Source organism: Pholcus phalangioides, unplaced genomic scaffold, assembly GCF_987345545.1.
Source record: "Pholcus phalangioides strain wild (caught in Gottingen) unplaced genomic scaffold, Ppha-v1.0 ptg000016l_1, whole genome shotgun sequence".
NCBI lineage: Eukaryota > Metazoa > Arthropoda > Arachnida > Araneae > Pholcidae > Pholcus > Pholcus phalangioides.
Window position 1 is genome coordinate 13,857,527 of NW_028301609.1, and position 7,934 is coordinate 13,865,460.

The 7,934-nt window shown below is 34.4% G+C and overlaps 1 non-coding gene across 1 annotated transcript; it reads right to left on the reverse strand.

Moving 5' to 3' along the window:
* Positions 1–902: 902 nt before the first annotated feature.
* Positions 903–974, reverse strand: TRNAE-CUC (transfer RNA glutamic acid (anticodon CUC)). The gene has a single exon. It is a non-coding gene; the product is annotated as a tRNA-Glu (tRNA).
* Positions 975–7,934: the final 6,960 nt, after the last annotated feature.

Consider the following 7,934-nt stretch of genomic DNA (forward strand, 5'->3'; position numbering starts at 1 on the left):
TGTTCGTGCATCACCCTCTATCGACATAAACCGATACTAAATTTGTTTTCTGCCCCAGAACAAAGTCCCCCCCTTCGTGAGAATAACTTCTCAAACTGCATTCAAATACACCAATTAGTTTGATTTTTACAAATTTTTGAATAATTTATGAATTTATAGGGGCACCCTGTGAAGGTAACTTGGTAAGTAAAAATAATGTTTATATTTATATTACTGCCAAAAGTCGAAGTGCAGCTAATTACGACGGGGCCCGTGATTTCGCCAAATTTTGAATTGAAATTATTACCGCATCGTGACTGTCGTTCGATGGGGTGCCATAACTAACATGAACGTAACTATCTAGGCAAAATACACCAACTTGACGATGACCTCGAATGGTGTGTTTTGTTATCGGACTTTGGCCAGGCAACTTCGCGAACTGGCCGGGTTGATATCTAACGAAATTGGCCAATACGTAAAGTGTCCAGCCCCGTAGCGAATTTGCCGATTTCGGGCTTTGGCAATGAATCAATGAACGCCAGGGGCTTTGCCACCGGACGGACTTATCCCGTTGTCGAGATCTCTTCCAGCCCAGCTTCGTGGCAGAGTCTGGAACAAAGTGAGTGCACCTAACAGTCTGAGTGTGTAGCTAGTATTATGCTTGATATTTCAGTGCTGCCATGTATACTTCAAATTGTGAATGAAGTGTAATGATTGAATATATGTTACGTTGTATGCCTGTTGCTCTCTGTGGCGAGACTTTTTAACGGGGAGATCGGCTCGCATTCGCGCCTTGAAGTTGGGAACCACAGAAAACCAACTTCAGCCGACCACCACTGTGGTGCCGGTGGGGCTCGAACCCGGATCCTCGCAATGCGAGTCTGTCACTATGACCACTCGACCACCACAGCGGCGAGAATTGGTTCCCACACCGGGAATCGAACCCGGGCCTCCTGGGTGAGAGCCAGGTATCCTAACCACTAGAATACGTGGGATTCGGGCTTTGGCAGTAACATTTGTAAGTTCAATATAGTATTGATAGTTTGAAAAAAAAAATTATCTGAGGAATTTTATCATTGTGGGAAAAAAAATCCGGAAATTTTTTTTTGCAAGATATTTCGATACGAAAAAAAAATGTAATACAGTCAAACCTCGTTAGTGCGTCACCCGGTTATCACGTCACTCCGCTTACCGGGTCACTTTTTGGAAGTCCCAATTGTCCTCGGGCTGGAATTGGCACAGCTATGGCTTACTCCGTTTAACGAGTCACTCCGCTTACTAAGTCATATTTTTGCTCTCCTAAGAGCGACTCATTAACGAGGTTTGACTGTACTTGTAAAACATTCTTAATGAACGAAATTGCAATTAATATTGGAAAAATCAATATTCGATGCCCGAAATTTTTTTTTTCTATTATTTGAAATTTTTTTTTTCTTTTTTACATTCGAAAAATTAAAACTATTACTTGTGCAAAAAATTTAGTTTTCGAATAGAAATTAATGTTAAAAAGTGATAATTTCATGAACTTTTTTTGTTTTAAAGGGGAAAAAAACCCCAACTTTGAGAAAAAAGTATTTTATTTTTATTATTATTATTATACACTTTTTAATATTTGAAGAATAATGTCACGCCTGAAACTGTTCCAATATCTGAAAAAAAAGATTTGAAATGTGGAAATAATTGGATATTCGCAAAGTACGAAATCTATAAATACCGCGATATGTACAGCGGCTGCCAAAAAGAAAACAACAACCTCGAATTATCGTTAGTTCACTGACTTACAGGAGTTTCTGATTTTGGAGAGGGGAATAGAAAGAGTTATTAAAATAACACCACTGTTTACGAATACTGTGGAACCTCCCCTAACGGACACTTTTATGATCCCCGGCCTCTTGGAATAGGGCTTTAATGTATTCCACTCGTCGTTAGCGGACAGTAAATCCAGGAAAACTAATTTTTATTTTCAAACTCTAATTTATTAATTTTTGTTCATATACCGAAAATGTATCGTATTCAACTATGATTATGTTTAATCCCAAGCTCGTGTTAGTAAATATGGTAAATCGTCAATTAATTACTTAATTAACTGAGTATAACTATGGTCCGAGATGGTGAATTTCAAATGGCAGTGTTGGTTGTGTTTGTCGATAATGTGTGGCAAAAACTAACATTACAAGACTGGTTAATGTTGTTATGAATGTGTTCCTATCTTCTTCACACTTATTTCAATTTAATATTTAATACAAAATTTGCGCGTTTCACGAACGGGTAAAAAATAATTAATTGGTTTAATGAAGAGAAGAGAGAAAGGTTTTTTCTAAGTTTTTCAATGTTTATCAAACTTTCCAACTTCATTTAGGAATTATGCATAATCACCAGTAAAAGTAATAAATAATGTGAAATTTAGTCAAACTTTCTTAATCGAGACGATTGATGATTATGCATAACACCGGTGTATCACTTACACACACACACAGTCACATATATTTTAACATTAATTAAAATGTATAGGGACCGATTGCAACCGAAGCTAAACGTCGTATAAACGAGGTTCCACTGTATATCTGTACCTCCCCATTAGCGGTCAAAATTTTTAGTCCCATGGGTATCCGTTATCGAGAGGTTCTACCGTATCGTATTATTAAAACATGTCAAGCTACTGAAAATGGAAAAATTCAAAATGATAAAGTTATTCTAATGCAATCATTATATAATTATTGAATGGGAATGTTTAGAAATAAACTAGACGTACATACTTTATTATGGAAATGGACGCATACAGGATACGCGCGTACTCGTGTAAATGAAGCGAACTACAGATAAAGTGTATATAAGATTATTATCTGCCAAAAATGCAGTGCTTTTTTGACCGTCTCTGTATTTTTTGTCCTACCTTCGTGAGAAAGTCGCTAGCAGACAAATGAAACCACTGATGTTGATTCCATTGTTAAATCACGAATTCTATAGTTAAATGCTAAATTATTTTGTTAAATACTAAATTGTTTTGCTAAACCCTAAATTATATTGCTAAATGCAAAATTATATTAATAAATGCCAAATTCTATTGTTAAATGACGTTTTTTTTTAAAAATTTCTCTCATTCCCGAATTCTTTTCAAAATTCCGCTCAGATTTCCGAATTCGACTTAGTGAAAGAAAAGTTCAAGTTAAAGGAAAATTTTAACACTAAAAATACAAAAGAAGTCCTGGCGCTGAGTGAAAACTTCGACTTAAACAGATGTTCGAGTTATCGGATTTCGACTTATCGCGAAATGACTGTATTTGATTTTGAAAAGAAATGAACACACCGTTCAAAAGTATTTAAAAAATTGAATATTTTCTATAAAAAAAAAATTTCTAATTTCTAATTTTTTCTAAAAAAAGCAAATCTACATCAAAAATTGAAATTAATGCAAATTGAAAACAAAATTCAAAAAATATTCAAAGAAAAAAATTCCATTCATAATTGAAAAAAGAAATAAACATAAAATTGAATTAAGAAATAAAAAGAAATGAATGAAAAATATAATCTCAACTCGAAATTCAATTCTAAAAGATAATATTGTTGATAAAATAATTGAATAACGAATCTTCCTTGAGAAAATTTTATTCCCTTATGGATTGGGGAAAATTGTAAACAAAGGGGAAATTTTAGAAGTTGCTCAAAAAAGTATTAACTCAAGATTTTGTGGTGAAATAAGATTTAAAAAATTGGGATTTATTTTTTGATTGTAGCGATGTGTAGATCCACGATCGTTATCAACAGAGCCCGGAAGTTCAGGTAAAATGCCAAAAATGCCTTTTTTAGTAAGAATGCATTTTTTGAAATTTTCGTGCCATAAATGCCTATTTTAACATAATTTTAAGTTTATTAGTGAATTTCAGAGGCCATAATATAACTTGGATATTTTGGGCCTTCAAAACGTCAAAAGAATTGCTCTTTCCAAAATTTTCCAACACTCAGTATTAATTATCATCAGAAAGCCCTTCCCATTTTGAACCCCATTTAGACGCATGCAAATAATTGACACCTGAGAGATTGGTGTTGACAAGCATTAACTTTGCTTTGAACCGGATGGTGTTAGACGTAAATGATTTTGTTTTAGATGAACGCAGCCCGTGTTAGAAAAACGGAGGGAAATTAGAAATTTTTGTTACCCCACAGGCTTCACATAATATGTCTCGTTCAGGCATTGGACTGCGTTGTATGTGTACAGCGGACCGATGGTTGTTCCAATAGGGTCTTGAATTGATGTCATGGCTCATACAAGGCGGGGTAGGAGCAGACAGGGCTGGCTCTGGAGGGCCCATGTTGTTTTGATTTTTCTTTTGCACCATAAATGCACTGCAAACAACAAAGCCCCACAGATCATTTTCCTTACCGACTCCGCGTCCGGTAATGGTGGCCCTGGAAATGGCCTAATCCTGAGGGTTCTGCTAACATTTTATTTTGAGCTTGAAACCATCAATTTAATTTGGGTAATATAATGCAGTTATTATAAACTATAATTAAAACAGCAGACGGATTAAGTGCAACCGATTTTTCAGCTAGTTTTTTTGGCCTCTTAGTATCTTTGTTTATGGTTATTTTTTCGTCCTCCCAAAAATTATGAATGACGTTTTTACTGCCTTTTTGCCTGCCTATTTCGGCCATTTTAAGTGCTAAAATTTCCGGGCTCTAGTTATCAGAAAGTTCAGAGAACACGAATCAGCCTTAAATACATGCACAGTATTCAAAATCATGTTTAAGGACAGTATGTTGTTGTTTTCAGTCGTCATTGATCACAATTTCAACATGAACGTTTTGGCAGAGGAAATCGAGCTCGAAGTTTGCTAAATCACAATTGTTAACTTTCTTTTTAAGATTATACAGGGTGTCCCGTAAGTGCTAGCATAGCTTTTATCTCATCAACCATCCGTCGTAGATGTTTGATTCCAATTTAAAAAAGTGCTCAAAAGGCGTTCGAAAACTACCCTGTGACAGTTTTGAGAATGAAAATACAGTGTGTCCCAAAATAAAAATAATCTAAATTTTTATACGTTCCCCCCATCCTATAACTTCGAATTAGAAATTTGTTGCCCTGTTTTTACTGAGTCAAACAAAAGATATCCCATGTTTTTAACTGAAATATTTGAAATATTCAATGAGATATTTGAATTCAAAAATTGGTGAAAAGTTGTGAAATTACAGCAAAAACTAACGCGGACACCACACTCATTTCCCTCATTTATGTTGTCCTTTCCCGACTTTCTCCGATATTTGAATCCGAATATCTCAGCGAACATTGCAGTTAAAAACATGGGATCGCTCTTCTGTTTGACAAAGTAAAAACAGGACAATTTCTAATCTGAAGTTAGAGGACGGGGAACGTATAAAAATTTATATTTTTTTATTTTGTGATACACTGTATTTTTATTCTCAAAACTAGCACAGGTAGTTTTTGAACGCGTTTTAAGCACTTTTTTAAATTGGAATCATACATCTACGACGGATGGGTGATGAGATAAAGGCTATGCTAGCATTTACAGGACACCCTGTATATGTTACGATAAATGTGATAAATCGGTCGGATAAATTTTCATGTTATTATGCATAGTCATCGACCATTTTCGTACGTTTTTATAAATTTCGCCTTAAACATGTCACTTTTACCGACGATTACATATAATACCCAAGTGTCATTGGTAAACATGATAAATGGTACTAAGTTCATCCCATTTGCCGGTTATTATTAAGCATAATAAATTTTTTTATTGGCAAATATGATAAATTGGTCCCCTTATGGTGATAGGGTTTTATTATTTAGATGACCGTATTTGTGAGCCAGAGTCTGACCAGGTTATAATGACCTCTAATTTAACGAACTTCTCCGATCCGAACATCCCTGAAATAACTCCTATAACTAATTACTATTTGATGAATTCTGAAATCGGACCTCGATAGAACATGTTCTCCTATTAAACAGACATTTTACGATGGCACCCCGATATAATGATCTCTCATTTAACAAATTGTACGATCGTATCCCACATAACGAACTCTAATTTAACAGGTTATTTGATTTAATGATTTTTTTCAAATTTTGTGCGTATATAATCGGACCCTATTGTAACTCGTATTTGGCGAATCCTATGGCAGGAGAGATTTCGATACAACAAACCCCTATTCAACAAATTTTATTATTGTACACCAGTATAATAAACCTCCATTTAACAAATTTTACAATCGTTCCCCCTAAAATATTAACTTTTATTCGACAAATTTCACGATCGTACCCCGATATTGTGAAATCTAATTTAACACGTTTTCGATTTAACGGATTTTATCAGTTCTCATTTAACAGATTCGAATAAAAAATTCGTCAAATCGTGAAATTTGTTAAATGGGAGTTTGTTACATCGGCTGATTTGCCACTCGCTATTGAGACACATTTGAGAAATTTCTTCACATTTATGAAATTCACCAATTATACTAGGGTACTATGCATAATTACCAGCAAAAGCGACAAATATTGAATATTTATAAAGTTTACTAGGTAGGCCTATGTTTCTTGGGTATTATATATAATCACCGGCGCAAGTGATAGCGTTCTTAGTACTTATGAATTTACCACGCTTGGGTGCTAGGGGTAATCGCCGGTAGAAGTGATACATTTATCAAACTTACTGAGACGATTGGCAATTATGCATAATTCCCGATAATGCGTAGACCGATTCGATGACACGCAATTGCCATAAAAACTAAATTTGAATGCGTCGATGGATCTTTTTATGTTATAAATTCCTTAAGTCTTGTAGCCTTCACATTGAACATTCGCACATGTATCAACATGTGCAAAATGAATCCGACTTCACATTACCGATAACATTTATCATACTAGACTGAAGTTTGAGCAAAATTTCTGGTAAATTTAAGTATCACATTAACGATTTATAATGCTTATCAATAAGAGCTGGGGGTAAACATAATCACCGGAAAATGTGATAAATTCGCAAAAACTTATCAAACTCATCAAAATATTCGGTTATTATGCATAATAACCAAATTTTGATTACATTTACCGTAACATATAACATCATTAAGAAATAACATGAAGAACTGAACTTGAACATGAAATACCCCGAACATTTTTAATAGGTTCATTTAAAAAAAACTCTTATTTTCAATCATGTAAAAATGATGTCCCAGTATTTGAAATTCACTACTGATACAGTCGAATCCCGTTTCAACGGATACCGTCATAGCGAAAAAAATCTCGTTTTATAGCGATGAGTTTTCTAATCCCCCAGATAAGTTTACACAGGAATAATGCACAAACCCAAAATTCCTTTATAACGAAATTTCGTTATAGTGATTTCTCCGGTATTTCGGAGTTCGTTATAACGGGATTCGACTGTATTCCAGAATGCTTGAAAACTAAAAACCATAAAAAAAAAACACCCTCTGGTTTTTGATTCGGACATTGCAAGGAAACTCTGGCGTCAATCCGGGACCTAGAAGGAGGAAAGAAGGTACCAACCCAATCGATGACCCAGTTTATTGAGCGGCGAAAACTCACTCGGTGCTCGCTCGTCACGAGCAAAAAAGAAAGAACCTTAAATTAAAGTAGGATGAAAAGAGAGAAAAAAAATGATGAAAAAAATGAAAAAAAACGAAAGTATTTCCCAGAGACGATGCAGATGAAAAATGATTTACGGCATTAGGAAATATAATTTTTTTTTGCCTTCTTCTAGTCTCCACCATTACTGCATATACATAGCTCTGTATTTCACTTTCTTGAAGGTTTAGATGAAAAAAGAATGAACTTCAGCGAGAAGAAATGAAATTTTTGACATTCCTGTGAAGAATAATAATAATAAATAAATAAAAAAATTATATATATATATATATTGCTTTTTTTTTTTTTTACTTCTCTGGAGGAGAAGAAAGAAGTGTGCAGAAAAATATTATGGCCA